The sequence below is a fragment of the Anomaloglossus baeobatrachus genome, chromosome 1 (genome assembly GCF_048569485.1).
Source record: "Anomaloglossus baeobatrachus isolate aAnoBae1 chromosome 1, aAnoBae1.hap1, whole genome shotgun sequence".
NCBI lineage: Eukaryota > Metazoa > Chordata > Amphibia > Anura > Aromobatidae > Anomaloglossus > Anomaloglossus baeobatrachus.
Window position 1 is genome coordinate 760,270,134 of NC_134353.1, and position 15,087 is coordinate 760,285,220.

Here is a 15,087-nt window from a genome sequence, read left to right on the forward strand (position 1 = left end):
CAAGGTCCAGACGTTCATCATCACCAACGCAGCAGGCATGGGACCAAGGGGGACAGGGATCGACAAGGGCGCATAGTAGCAGGCGAAATGTTGAGCAAGGTGCAGGAGAACATGAAGAAATGGAGGACGAACTGTCCATGGACATGGAAGACTCAGCGGATGAGGGAGACCTTGGTCAAATTTCAGTTGAAAGAGGTTGGGGTCAGATGTCAGAGGAAGAAAGAACGGGTAGCACCTCTATGCCACAAACACAGCGTGGACTTGGTCCGCATGGCTGCGCAAGACACATGAGTGCCTTTTTGTTGCACTACCTCCAACATGACAGTCGTATTGTCAAAATTAGAAGTGATGATGACTACTGGATTGCCACACTATTAGATCCCCGGTACAAGTCCAAATTTTGTGACATAATTCCACCCATAGAAAGGGACGCACGTATGCAGGAGTATCAGCAGAAGCTGTTACTAGATCTTAGCTCGGCTTTTCCACCAAACAACCGTGCAGGTGCAGGGAGTGAATCTCCCAGTTGTAACTTGACAAACATGGGACGGTCTCGTCATCTTCAACAGTCTACCCGTACCAGTAGGACCGTATCTGGTGCCGGTAACAGCAATTTTATGGAATCTTTTCATAATTTTTTTAGACCCTCTTTTGCAAGGCCACCAGAGACAACAAGTCTGACACATAGTCAACGGCTGGAGAGGATGATACAGGAGTATCTCCAAATGAACATCGATGCCATGACTGTGCAACTGGAGCCTTGCTCCTTTTGGGCTTCAAACCTAGAAAAATGGCCAGAGCTCGCAACTTACGCCTTGGAGATTTTGTCGTGTCCAGCTGCCAGCGTTGTCTCTGAACGTGTATTCAGTGCTGCTGGGTGTGTGCTGACAGATAAGCGCACGCGTCTGTCCAGTGACAATGTGGACAGACTGACGTTCATCAAAATGAACAAGTCATGGATCCAGAAGGAATTTACTACCCCTGTGTCATCCTGGGGAGAGTAAATGCTTGTTGATTTGGAATGTGCTTGATGCAAATCAAAACATCCTGTTTGCAACTAGGGCACAAGTGCTGCCACTGAATGGGTGGGTGTGTGGGGCCCAATTTTTGGAAAAAAAGGGAGACTCCGCTTGGAGTAACCCTTGCTTGCTGTGTTTTTAAAAGAAGCCAAGATGAACAGAGCTGGGATCAGGAAAGACTTTGCTACCTACCCCGGTGTCATCCTGGGGACGGATAAGAATGACGTATTTTTGAATGTGCTTGATGCAAATCTAGCTGTGAAGTGTACAACTGGGGCACAACTGCTGCCACTGAATGGGTGGGTGTGTGGGGCCCAATTTTTGGAAAAAAAGGGAGACTCCGCTTGGAGTAACCCTTGCTTGATGTGTTTTTAAAAGAAGCCAAGATGAACAGAGCTGGGATCAGGAAAGACTTTGCTACCTACCCCGGTGTCATCCTGGGGACGGATAAGAATGGCGTATTTTTGAATGTGCTTGATGCAAATGTAGCTGTGAAGTGTACAACTAGGGCACAACTGCTGCCACTGAAGGGGTGGGTGTGTGTGGTGCCCAATTTTTGGAAAAAAGGGAGACTCCGCTTGGAGTAACCCTTGCTTGTTGTGTTTTTAAAAGAAGCCAAGATGAACAGAGCTGGGATCAGGAAAGACTTTGCTACCTACCCCGGTGTCATCCTGGGGACGGATAAGAATGACGTATTTTTGAATGTGCTTGATGCAAATCTAGCTGTGAAGTGTACAACTGGGGCACAACTGCTGCCACTGAATGGGTGGGTGTGTGGGGCCCAATTTTTGGAAAAAAAGAGAGACTCCGCTTGGAGTAACCCTTGCTTACATTGTTTTTAAAAGAAGCCAAGATGAACAGAGCTGGGATCAGGAAAGACTTTGCTACCTACCCTGGTGTCATCCTGGGGACGGTTAATTATGGCGTATTTTTGAATGTGCTTGATGCAAATCTAGCTGTGAAGTGTACAACTGGGGCACAACTGCTGCCACTGAATGGGTGGGTGTGTGGGGCCCAATTTTTGGAAAAAAAGGGAGACTCCGCTTGGAGTAACCCTTGCTTGATGTGTTTTTAAAAGAAGCCAAGATGAACAGAGCTGGGATCAGGAAAGACTTTGCTACCTACCCCGGTGTCATCCTGGGGACGGATAAGAATGGCGTATTTTTGAATGTGCTTGATGCAAATGTAGCTGTGAAGTGTACAACTAGGGCACAACTGCTGCCACTGAAGGGGTGGGTGTGTGTGGGGCCCAATTTTTGGAAAAAAGGGAGACTCCGCTTGGAGTAACCCTTGCTTACATTGTTTTTAAAAGAAGCCAAGATGAACAAGTCATGGGTCAGCAAAGACTTTGCTACCTACCCCGGTGTCATCCTGGGGATGGATAAGAATGGCGTATTTTTGAATGTGCTTGATGCAAATGTAGCTGTGAAGTGTACAACTAGGGCACAACTGCTGCCACTGAAGGGGTGGGTGTGTGTGGGGCCCAATTTTTGGAAAAAAGGGAGACTCCGCTTGGAGTAACCCTTGCTTGATGTGTTTTTAAAAGAAGCCAAGATGAACAGAGCTGGGATCAGGAAAGACTTTGCTACCTACCCCGGTGTCATCCTGGGGACGGATAAGAATGGCGTATTTTTGAATGTGCTTGATGCAAATGTAGCTGTGAAGTGTACAACTAGGGCACAACTGCTGCCACTGAAGGGGTGGGTGTGTGTGGGGCCCAATTTTTGGAAAAAAGGGAGACTCCGCTTGGAGTAACCCTTGCTTACATTGTTTTTAAAAGAAGCCAAGATGAACAAGTCATGGGTCAGCAAAGACTTTGCTACCTACCCCGGTGTCATCCTGGGGATGGATAAGAATGGCGTATTTTTGAATGTGCTTGATGCAAATGTAGCTGTGAAGTGTACAACTAGGGCACAACTGCTGCCACTGAAGGGGTGGGTGTGTGTGGGGCCCAATTTTTGGAAAAAAGGGAGACTCCGCTTGGAGTAACCCTTGCTTGATGTGTTTTTAAAAGAAGCCAAGATGAACAGAGCTGGGATCAGGAAAGACTTTGCTACCTACCCCGGTGTCATCCTGGGGACGGATAAGAATGGCGTATTTTTGAATGTGCTTGATGCAAATGTAGCTGTGAAGTGTACAACTAGGGCACAACTGCTGCCACTGAAGGGGTGGGTGTGTGTGGGGCCCAATTTTTGGAAAAAAGGGAGACTCCGCTTGGAGTAACCCTTGATTGCTGTGTTTTTTATAAATGATCCAAGCTGCACAGAGCTGGGATCAGGAAAGACTTAGCTACCTACCCTGGTGTCATCCTGGGGACGGTTAATTATGGCGTATTTTTGAATGTGCTTGATGCAAATCTAGCTGTGAAGTGTGCAACTGGGGCACAAGTGCTACCACTGAAGGGGTGGGTGTGTGTGTGGCCCAATTTTTGGAAAAAAGGGAGACTCCGCTTGGAGTCACCTTGCGGTGTTTTACATGATTTTAGAAGGGCGTGCCATGCCTATATCTGTGTGTCCTCCTCTTATTTCCTTGTCCAGCTGTTTTGTTTTCGCATGAGTATATGTCCTTGTCACTTTCCAATGTGTTTGAGTTGTTTGTCACCTTTAGGACACCTTTGAGGGTGTTTTCTAGGTGTTTTTCTGTGTTTGTGATTGCCTGCCATTGTTTCCTATGCAGTTCGAGTTCGGTTCGTCGAACGTTCGACGAACCGAACTCAAACGGGAGGTCCGTTCGGCGAACCAACCTCGAGCCGAACCGCGACCGGTTCGCTCATCTCTAGTTGTGAGGTAGCAAAACAGGAAAAATGCCAAGGGGGATGAATACTTTCACAAGGCACTCTAGGTCTACAAATGAAAATGATGCCTTCTATTTATGTAAAATAATGCATGTCCACTTTTAATGGCATAATAAATATAGAAGTGAAAAATCTCAGAAGCAAGGTGTCAGCTTGGGTTGACTTCTTTTGGAGCTCTGTTGGAGCTCCTCTGTAATTGCTCGGCTCCTGTTGGTATATTCTATCTTCAGTCCACCAGAAAATTCTTTTGTGGACACAGTTGTGACTTGCTGTGGATACATACCTCTCAACAACTTTATGCTTCTCAATATAAGGGTAACATAAAGTAGGGTCAGGAAAACTGAATTGAGTGGCATGTCACCTGCTGAGCTAATTGTTAAAGTTTTATAACATTAGTATGTTGTCTGACAGTTTTCTAATATAGTTGTCATACCCGCATATGTATGTAAATGTCATCAGTGTGGTTTTATGTTAAATACGATTGAGAACGGTTTTCTTGTTCGAAACACGTTGTCTTTCAGCTTTTAATATCATGATGGTATAAATCCTTTTAAGGGTACATGCCCACGATCAGAACCCACTGCATCCTGGAAGTGGCAGCACTGACCTACGGGACCGTGAGTCTCCTCCGCAGGAGAATGTAAGAGACCGCAGTTGCTCATGCCCACGATCAGGGCTCGGGGTGCTGTGGTCTCTCACTTAAGTTCTTCCTACAGAGAACGCTTGTGACTACGCAGCAAAGAAATTACATGCTTGTGGCTAGGAAAGCCGCACCGCAGCTCAGTTTTCGCTGCAGGCTGCACATGCACAGTGCCCATGGGATTTCTAGAAATCCAATCCACTGTGCTTGTACCATACAATACAGAATTTTGCATGCAGCGAAAACACACTGCATCCAAAACGCTGCAAACACTGATCATTGGCACGCAGCATAAGAAGCTATGAAATTCTGAATAATCTTTTAACATTGCTGGATTCCAACTCCTCCTTTTTTCTACGATTGTTTCGAAATGAGGAGATCATTTTAACCTGCCTGTGTATGACATTTTTCTTCTGACACTGTGCATAGGCAGAAAGCTAACAATCAGTAATGGGGAAGGAACAGAAAGAGGTCATGAATGCTGAGAGCTAGAAAGCAGGAGCTCATCACTGAGAAGACTAGCAGAGCCTCAGAGAAACAATGTTTTACCAGGAAGCTTAATGATTGACCCAGCGGTAGAATCAGGGTTTCTACCTCTACTTTATTTTGCTCTCAGATGAGGCAGCATAAACCTTAGTGGCAAGCTATGTGGAGTCCATCAGTGAACTGCCATGTTGGCTGTAAAGGTAGCAAAAAAGTTGACAAACCTACAGTACATGGCAATGAAAAGAGGAATCTGACATCTAGAAATTCAACATGACCAGAACTGTCTTCCATTGTAAGCGGAGGCTTATTCCCCTTATCACATAGACATTAAAGGCAACCTGTCAGCAGATTTGGGGCCTATAAGCTGCGGCCACCACCAGTGGGCTCTTAATTCTAACATGCTGTATAGAAGAGCCCAGGCCGTTGTGTAGAACATAAAAAACACTTTATAATACTCACCTAAACTGGTCGCTGCAGTGGATGTGGCTCAAATGGTCGTCTTTGTCCTCCTCTTTCAGCCATCTTCGTCCTCCTTCTGAAGCCTGTGTGCATGATGCCTCTACGTCATACACACTCGACGGTCCCACCACGCAGGCGCACTACAATACTTTGATCTGCCTTGCTCAAGGCAAATCAAAGTGCACCTGCACAGGACCCCAATGCCGGCGAGTGTGTATGACGTCGGAAGCGTCATGCACCACGGCCTCAGAAGATGGAGGACAAAGATGGCTGAAAGAGGAGGTGCCGACATTGGAGGACAAAGATGACAATTTGACACACATCCACCTCAGCGACCGGTTTAGGTAAGTATTATAAAGTATTTTTTATGTTCTACACAGCTGCCTGGGCGCTTATAGACAGCATGTTCGCATGTTGTATAAAAGAGCCCACTGGTGGTGGCCGCATGTTTTAGGGCAAAAAACTGGTGACAGGTTCCCTTTAACACATGCATTTTTATGCTGAGGAAGAATAACAAAATAATCAAGAGGTTATCTCATGTGTATGAGTCATGGTATCAAACTTACTATGATACTTCGATGAGCAGCATGGGATTATTGACCTCATTCACACAAAAGCCAACAGAGGAAAGAGTTATGTGTGTGACAAAAGTATTTGGCAAAAACTTAAATAAAAAGGATATAGTGTTGAAAGGGCAAATGACTAACGGTTTCTGAAGAAAATGGGTGTACGATATTGAATGTCAAAAATATGATGTATTGAAATAGAGTTGACTGTGTATTTACCCCTGAAAACAACAGAGGAAACTCCCACTATAACAAATTCCAATTCATTACCACTGCGTATTTCACAAAAGTGACAAAAGCTGCTTATGAACAAAGGTTAAAGGGAACCAATCGCCAGGATTTTCGTATCTAACCTAAAGCCAGTGCTATACTGGCACTATCAGGCTGATTCTATACATACCTTAGTGGTCAGCTCGGATGTTTAGGTTTTGAAATCCAAGAAAGTAAAGTTTATAAAATCAGCAGCTTCTTGAGTGACAGAAGCTGAGGATCAGATAATATCTGGAGGGTATTCATAGTTATCCCCTCCCCCTGCTGGAATTAGCATAAGTATTATACAATCGATTTCATTTTTGACTTGCAGGACCTGTGGTGAGGGCATACCCATGAGACCAGAAGGGGTAGGGCCTCAGCCAACAAAGTTGATACCTGGAAGCAACATTTTTCTGTTCATGACCTTTGTGGTCACATGGGTATGACCTCACACAGGTCCTGCAAGTCAAAAATTAAATCGATAACTATGAATACCAGCCAACTATTATCTGCTCCTCAGCTGCTGTCACTCAAGAAGCTGATGATTTTATAAACTTTACTTTCTTGGAATTCAAAACCTATACATCCGAGCTGACACCTAAACGTATATATAGAATCAGCCTGATAGTGCCAGTATAGCACTGGGTTTAGGTTATATATGACAATGCTGGTGATTGGTTCACTTTAACGGGAATCTGTCACCAGGTTTTTGCTACCTGATCAGAGAGCAGAATAACATAGGGGCAGAGATACTGATTCCAGCGATGTGTCTCTTACTGAGCTGTTTGCTGTCATTTTGATAAAATCAATGTTTTCTCTGCTGCCGATCTAGCAGTTATACAGAGCTCATAAGTATGCCGGACTTCCTGGCAACTCACTAAAAAGTCCTCTAATTAATCTACTGCTGATTAAACTAAACTAAGCAGCCCAGTAAGTGACATATTGCTGGAATCAGGATCTCTGCCCCAACGTTATCCTGTTCTCAGGTTAGGTGTTAAGTCTGGTGACGGATTTCCTTTAACAAGGGCTTATTCACATATACTGTATTGCGGTCGTATTTTACAGTGTGTGTTATGGCTGCAAATACCCGTCCAATCGCAGACTTGCTGCTCAGTGTTTAGCACTGCTGATTTGCAGTGTGGGAGTCCTGGGTTCAAATCCCACCAAAGACCATATCTACAAAAGTTTGCATGGGTTTCCTCCGGGTTCTTCACATTCCTCCCACACTCCAAAAACATAATGATAGGGAATTTAGATTGTGAGCCCCAATGGGGACAGAGGTGATCACATCTGTAAAGTGCTACAGGATATGATGGCACTATATAAGCAATGAGCAATAAATAAATAAAATAAATAGACTGCAAAATATGTCATGTATAGAATTTTGTGCCTAAGCCCTAATAATGTTTCTCCTAAGGCTAAGCATTGATGCGGATCTTATTACATTTAATTTATTTATTTAATAGTAAATTCTTAAAATAACAAAATATTTTAATTATATGAATAGTCAAGTTTATCATTTGTATTATATTTGACTAAGATCCTTTAAATAAACAGTAATATTTCTTCTAGACATATACACAACCCATACAGTACATACAATGTGTGTTATACATATTATATATTGTTCAGCATGTAGATGTCCTTTATGCATAAACATATAAAACAAATTACATAATCCCAGTCTGCAGTACAAGATCCTTTATACATGTAAATGCTTAATATACTTTTATATTTGATATCAGATGATTTAGCTTAGATTACAAAACATAATGTAGAATTCAAAGCCGGATACTGGAGAGTATCGTTTATATAAAGTAATATGTCCCAAGCATTAGAATGTAACCTGCCCTAAGTTTGAGGATCGATACATAGTAATAAACAATATGTCTGAAATTGTGATAATATTTTGATAGTACATGCTATGATAATGCATACAAAATACATGATAATGCCATAATAATATATATATAAAAATAAATAGTATCGAGAAAAAAAAATGACATAGATGTGAAGCAAAAAGTAAGTGCTCCTCAAATCATCTTACCTTTGCTGGATCAATACCTAGAACTGATTCAGGCGTCCACTTCTCAATAATGGGCTTCTTGTTCTTCAGCGAGATCATGGTCACCTCATTGGAAGGATGGTATGGGTACAGTAAATGTACTTGAGATCTATACTGGCCAACAAATAGGCAAGCCAATAGTAGCTATGGCAGTAATGTGAGAATAGAAGCAGGTGGCACAGTTCTCTAGTCTCTCTACACTAACAAGCCCGCAAGCATGTTGGCATTGTGTGACAGCTCAGCGTCTGAGCCACACGCAAAATACACCATCTCAGGGAAAACTACAATTCTTTACAACGTGGAAATCACACTGGCACCAGGAATTTTAAACGGACATATCTTTTGAAGCTAAGCTTTTACCATCTGTTCTATCTTTTAACTGCAAACCTTGAAACCTTGTAAATCCTGTGTGTTCTTGTATGTACATGTCCTTGGGATTTTACGCTGTTAAGGCACTCATTGTTTCTGAAATGAAAACTAGGTCCTGTGCATATGCCAGACATAAAAATCACAAAAAAATAAAAACAACCTCTTCATTACAAATTAAAGTTATCATTCATAGATGGTCCAAAATCCATTTTTATCAAATTATTTTTTAACATTTTTGACACCTTTAAAAAAGGGCATTAAATCTATTTTTGCTATTGTAGTAAATTAGTTTATTGCCCCAATCCATTATTGTGTTTGCTCCTGTATTTTTGATTAGTTTTGTGCCTTTTTTGAGTTTTGGGGTTTTTTTTGTTTAGTTTGGTGTGTTTTGTGTCTTTTTGATTTTGTTTTTGTTTTTTTTTTGTTTTGTGTGTTTTGTGCCTTAAGTTTTGTTTTGGTTTTTTTTTGTTTAGTTTTGTGTGTTGTGTCTTTTTTTGTTTAGTTTTTTGTTTACTTTTGCGTGTTTTGTGCCTTATTTTGTTTGCACCCAGTTCATTATTCTATTTGCACCTTTTTTGATGTGTATTTTATAAGAGCTGCTTTTTCTTTTTTTCACTTTTTGAGCACAGTTTAGCAATTCCAGATATTTTTAGCTGATTCATCAATTGCGACTTTTTAAAAAAAGTGTCCAGTCCCCCCAGGTGAATTTTTGAGTACGACAAACGCTTGGTGCAATTTTTAGTGCAAAAGTCACAAAAGACAGAAAAAAAGTACATTTTTGAGTTGGCACCAAATTCATTATTCCTGTGCGCGATTTTTTATTAATTTGTAGCAAAAAAAACCCAAACCAACTAAGATGACAAGACAAAAAATGAAAGTGACTTAAAAAGCACAAGGATTGAATCGGGGTCTATGTGTGTTTAGAGGTTAGCACACTTCTCATAATTAGAGATGATCGGACCCATGGAAGTTCAGGCTCCCCGAGTTCAGCTAGACTTTAGGTAAAAGTTTGGTTAGGGACCTAAAGTTGACCCGAAATGGCTGTAAAATGGTCTTATTAAAGGGAAGGTGTCACGGATTTTTTTTTTTGTAATAATAATAGAGATTATGAAATCAAGTATTTTTAATACAAAATTAAACTCACTGTTTAGTTGTTTTTTATTTAATTCTAGTTTTACTGAAGCACTGGGGGCTGCCATCATGGATTTGCTGTGTATAACGACAGTTACTCACCTCCTTTATGGCAGCCCCCTGTGCATTCACTTTGATGGGCGGGCTCCGACTCTATACCTAATATAGGACAGCTCCCTGCTGTGACCTGGGCTGTCCAGATCACAGCAGAGGGAGGAGATAGGCACCATGTTTGTGCAGCTCACAGCGTATGCTGTTTGTTCCACTTTACACCTGTAACCTGCTCGGCCTGAGCAAGTACCGGCGCCCCTCTCCCCGCCGCCGCTGCTACCGTCTCCAATGACACCCCGCGCTCTCCCCTACGGCCTGTCACCTGTCGGCCTGTGTGAGTACTTGCGCCCCACCCCCAGCTGCTACCATCTCCAATGAGAATGCCCCACTCTCCCCCCGGCCTGTCAGCTGTCGGCCTGTGTAAGTATCGGCACCCCTCCCCCCGCCGCCGCTGCAACCAGTCTGCAATGACACACCCCACTCTCCCGCCGCACCGTCACTGCTACCGTCTCCAATGACACCCCCGCAACGCTGCCGCTGCTACCCTACCCCCCTATGCACGCAAAGCATTGCGTGCGTGAAAGCATGCAGAACATTGTGTGCGGGCATGCAGAGCATTGCGTGTGGGCATGTGTGCATGCAGAGTATTGCATGCGTGCATGCAGAGCATTGCGTACGGGTGTGCGTGCATGCAGAGCATATAGTAACCCGCTCGTTAGGTTACTATGGCAACTGTGGCAGCGGTGACGTCACCATTTAACAACCCGCAGCCTCTGTTCACTCATCGAGTGATCAGACAGCACCGTTCTTCCCACCCCTCGTGCTTTGTGATATAGCAGAGCTAGATCGGTTGAAGAAGACAGAAGATCAGAATCATGGAGGGGTAAAAGGGAGTAATAAAGATGGAGTCTAAAACATTTATTATTTAAAACAATAATTAAAAAAAAAATTGGGGGGCTCCCTCTGTATTTTCATTGTCAGTCAGGTAAAGCCAGGCAGCTGGGGGCTGGTATTCTTGGCAGCCCGCAGCCACCCCTTGAAATGGCGCATTGTTTCTTAGCGCCATTTCCAGGTGCTTTACCCGGATCGTCCAGCGGCTTTAGGTGGCATGCTGGGTAATAAAGAGGTTTATAACAGCTTTATATTCTCAGATGGTACTAAGCCCGAAATTCATGGTGTCACACCAAATTAGACATGACCACCATGAATTTCTAGTACACATTAAAAAAACATAACACAGAATTTTTTTTTTATTAGAAATAAAACAAAAAAAAATTTAGAGACTCCATCTTTATTATAAAAACAATCCTTAGTCCGATGTAATCCACAGGGACAGCAATGTCAGCTCTGCTTCATCACTGTGCACAGACACAGTTTATGCAAAGTGAGAAGCACAGAACACATGCAGCCGACCCGCTGCTGTCAGGAGACTGTGGGCCGTGATGCGACACTCGCACAGTGACAGTCAACGTTCAATCGAGTCCATGAGCCATGGACTCGGGTGAATCCTGACGTCACTGCAAACACGACCGAAAACAGCCGATGACTGCTGAGTGATGAGCAGTGCAGTGAACAGGGCCGGCGTCAGCACTCGGTAAACCCGGTCAAATGCTGGGGCCCTGGGCTGCCGGTGGAGCCCACTCGCGGTGGCAGGAGTAGCATACCGCTACTCAGGGGGGCCCGGTGACTGCAGCATCACACTCCCTCTTGGTAAAACACAGCCCGTCTGGGGGCTGTCTGGCATCGGTGTTTATTTTTCAGCAACTGGAAAAAAGGTAAAAACATTTGAAACAGGTAAACATTGAAACATTTTACACTTTTTCCCTTTATGGAGGCACCTTGCTTAAACGTTACCTAACTGTTGCCATCTACCTTTTCCCTTTTGTCCTGCCACCCAAAACACCTGTACCCACCCTCGGTGCAACCGCTAGTCACAGGTGTCACATCCGTCCCGGGTTCCTGTGTTTGTCCTTGTTAGTGTCGGTGCAAATGTTCCGCACCCTGTGTCACCCCAAAGGGTACCATGGACCGGAACCATTTGGCCTGGAGGGTAGTCACCGGTTTCTGTGGTGACTGGGCCTCGGCCGACTCCACCACAGGCCCTTCCTCCAACCGACCTCTCCAGCGAGTGCCGCCTCCTGGCAGTGGGGTAACAAGAAGGTAGAAGAAGGTTATTTACAAGACCCAAGAAAGTTTTTGGGGTGGTTTCGCCAGTCCTGAAACCATGGTCTATGTTTTTAACTGTCAACCGGGGTAAACAAAGGTAGCCGGAATCTGCTACCTTACTTCTTTTCATGTAGGTGACGGTGGGAGGCGAGGTATGGTGTTTCATCAACCACGACCCACTTTTTGACATCTAGGGCGAACCACCCTTGCTTTCCGCAATGCCGGGTGTAGCTTTACCATATGCCCGGGTTCCAGATCTCAGTCTGGGTGGCCGGTTGGTAGGTGAGGGGCTACATCCCTCCGGGACACAAATATTTCGGAATCCAGTCCCGGTTCGTAGATGAAACCCCATCCTTTCTGGGGGTCAAAGTATCGGACCTGTCCTCTGTATGTCGGGCCCGGAAGGTAGCCTGCCACAGGTGATCCTTCTCTTTGTAAGTGCGGGCAAGCACATCCGCCTTACGTTTCTCTCTGGCAGCGATTTCCCTGCGCAGCTGCTGTTGCTGCCGCTCCCAGTACGGGGCACGGGTTCCATGCTCCGCCTCTTGCTCGGGACTCAGGCCCACTCGGATGCCCTCGGCGCCGGCTACGACTGGCCTCACATACTGGACCCCAGTGCTGAACAGCCTGCTACGCCTCTCTGCAGGTGCATTCCTGCTGTTCCACAGCCGGGATGGGGTGCTTGGGAGTGGCTGGCTCTGCCGCCGGGTTAGACTCTAAGTCAGGTGCCACCTCCGTTGCGGCTGAGCGGACTGCTGGAGCCGACGTCATCACAGTTGCGACCGGGCGGAGTGCCGGGCCTGGGGATGATGTCATCGGGGTTGCGGCCTGGCTCGGGGCCAGATGGGATGTCATCAGGGTTGCGGCCTGGCTCGGGGCCACGACGGGTGCCGGGTCGGTAGTGCAGTTAAGGCCCGAGGTCCCTGTGGTTGGGTCCTCCTTTTTAGATGGGACGGGTTCCGCTGCCGCAGCTTGGAGTAGCAAGTCGATTGGGGCACTGGCCGCGTACACGGGTGGCGAGGGAGGCGACATGGCGGACGGGGGCAGGCCGGACCCCTCACCCGGGATGGCAAGTTCCTGGGGAGCATAGGGGCGTGGGTCACTGCTTACTCGCTCCTCCGAGGCCATCTCTATCTCGCGTGCCCGAACAGCTGCAGCCAGGACCTTCATCTTGGTCATCCACCTTGTCAGGATGAAGTGAGCCTGGGCTTGGATTCGTCGCCACATCTTTTCCGTTTGCTCCTCAATCCAGTTGGTGGTCCCGGGAACGGGCCCCTCCACACGCTGGTTGTCGGATCCCTGAGACATCCTGTCGCTCTTGTGTCCAGGAACAGGATTTGGCAAAGTCCTGGTGTCCCTGCCCTTTATCTTCTCGGATCACATGCTGCTCCCCCTTGGTTTTCAACAGCAGTGTCGCGGGACCCACTGTCCTTTGCAACTTTCTGCTTTTGGAGTCACCGGGTTCCACCCGCGTTCTTAGGGGGCAGAGCTTCGGCTTCGCGCCATTTTCAGGGAAGAAGACGATGGCTTTATTGTTTTGGCACCAAAAATGGCGGGCAAGATGGCGGCAGTTCAAGATTTTGGATCCTTTCACGGAATTCATCGTAAGGCGCACGTCATCCAGGTCACGGATGGGGTAAGAATCCTGTTCGTGACGCCAGGGTTTTGTTGTCGCGGACGGGCGACGCTCCACGGCAGAGGGGCTGCTCGGGGCGCTCGGATCCGGGAACGTGTCTGGGGCTTGAATGGTGACCTAACCCGGGGCTCGTTCAACCACCCGTCCTCGCAACAGTAAAAGGGGGTATTTACAGAAGTGATGGTTTTTGTCTGTGACGCCACCTCTGGGTTGCGGTGATGAGATGGTGGCACCGCCGCTGCCTCTGGTGCCAGTGCCCGGGACCGATGGTGGTGGGCAACAAGATGGTATCCCCTCCAGGGGTAGGGGAGGTGTAGTCCCGGGGCCCAGGTGTAGGTGGGGAGCAGTGCTGGTGCGCCGTCAGCAGGTTGCACCGGATGACACCGGTGTACTCACGATTGAGAATAATCCACACAGAGTCTGTACTGTAAACCAATGCCGATTGCCGTTGGAGAGGTGTGCTAGTCCCGCACATGGGTTAGCAAGATAGGGACCCTTCCTCCTGCACTTGTGTCTTGCTGTGTGTTGATTTAACCCACTTGGAATGGGAGAAATCCACTCCCCAGTGGTTTTGTGTATAGAGGGAGCCGTGCCTGCAAAATCCGATTCTTGAGATTTTAGTGGGTTCTGGCGGACACCCTATCCCCCGTGTTGGGCTTCCGTTTTGCTCTCTCGGCTTCTCTCTGGAAACAAGGCCTAGAACCTTGTCCCGCTGGTCAATTAACAAGGGGCTTGAAGCTTGCCTCGTCCTAGGGTCCAGGTACCACGCCTGTGCACGGCCTCCGGACCGGAATTCCGCTGTCGGTACCGGCGGGCTACAATCCTGCCCCAGTCCACTTCAGGTCTCCCGCGACCGGATCTCCGTTGCCTGTGGCCCTACACTGCCGTCTGCCAACTAGTCGGTTTTCCCGTGGTCCAAGGGCTCTGACCCTTGACCACTCCTCTCACTGCTGACTCTCACTGACTGAACTCAACTCTTATGTTCCCTCCCCCTGTCACCTCAAGACCCCTAGGTGGGCGTTCCCATCTGCCTGGTCCCGCCCACTGGTGTGTCCCGGTTGTCATGGGGGGGGCGACTTGGCTTTGCGGCTGGTGTTCCTGTGTGTGGGTTGTGGTGTTGAATCCCAAGAAGGAGGCGATTCCTGTACCCTTGGTGGGGGGTACAGTCATCTGTGACTACCTGGTTTTGCCAGGGCGTCACACTATCTGGTTCTGCACAGTGCTATATAGGGGCTGTATACTACATGAGGATGCCTAATGCTATCTGGGTCTACATTGTGCTATATGGGGCTGTATACTACATAAAGGTGCCTAATACTATCTGGGTCTGTACTGTGCTATATGGGGCTGTATACTACATGAAGGTGACTAATGCTATCTGGGTCTGTACTGTTCTATATTGGGCTGTATATTACATGAAGGTGCCTAATACTATCTGGGTCTATACTGTGCT

The 15,087-nt window shown here is 46.6% G+C and overlaps 1 protein-coding gene across 2 annotated transcripts in view; it reads right to left on the reverse strand.

Annotated features, from left to right (window-relative positions):
- Nucleotides 1-15,087, reverse strand: part of NOS1 (nitric oxide synthase 1) — a 672,503-nt gene that overhangs the window by 488,154 nt on the left and 169,262 nt on the right. Inside the window, exon 1 of one of the 2 annotated variants that reach the window (XM_075324084.1) lies at nucleotides 8,264-8,395. The exons of the other annotated variant lie outside the window; for it this stretch is intronic. The gene's annotated coding sequence lies outside the window, so the exon portion shown is untranslated. Of the gene's footprint in view, nucleotides 1-8,263; nucleotides 8,396-15,087 lie in introns of those variants that run through there. 2 annotated transcript variants of the gene reach the window in all.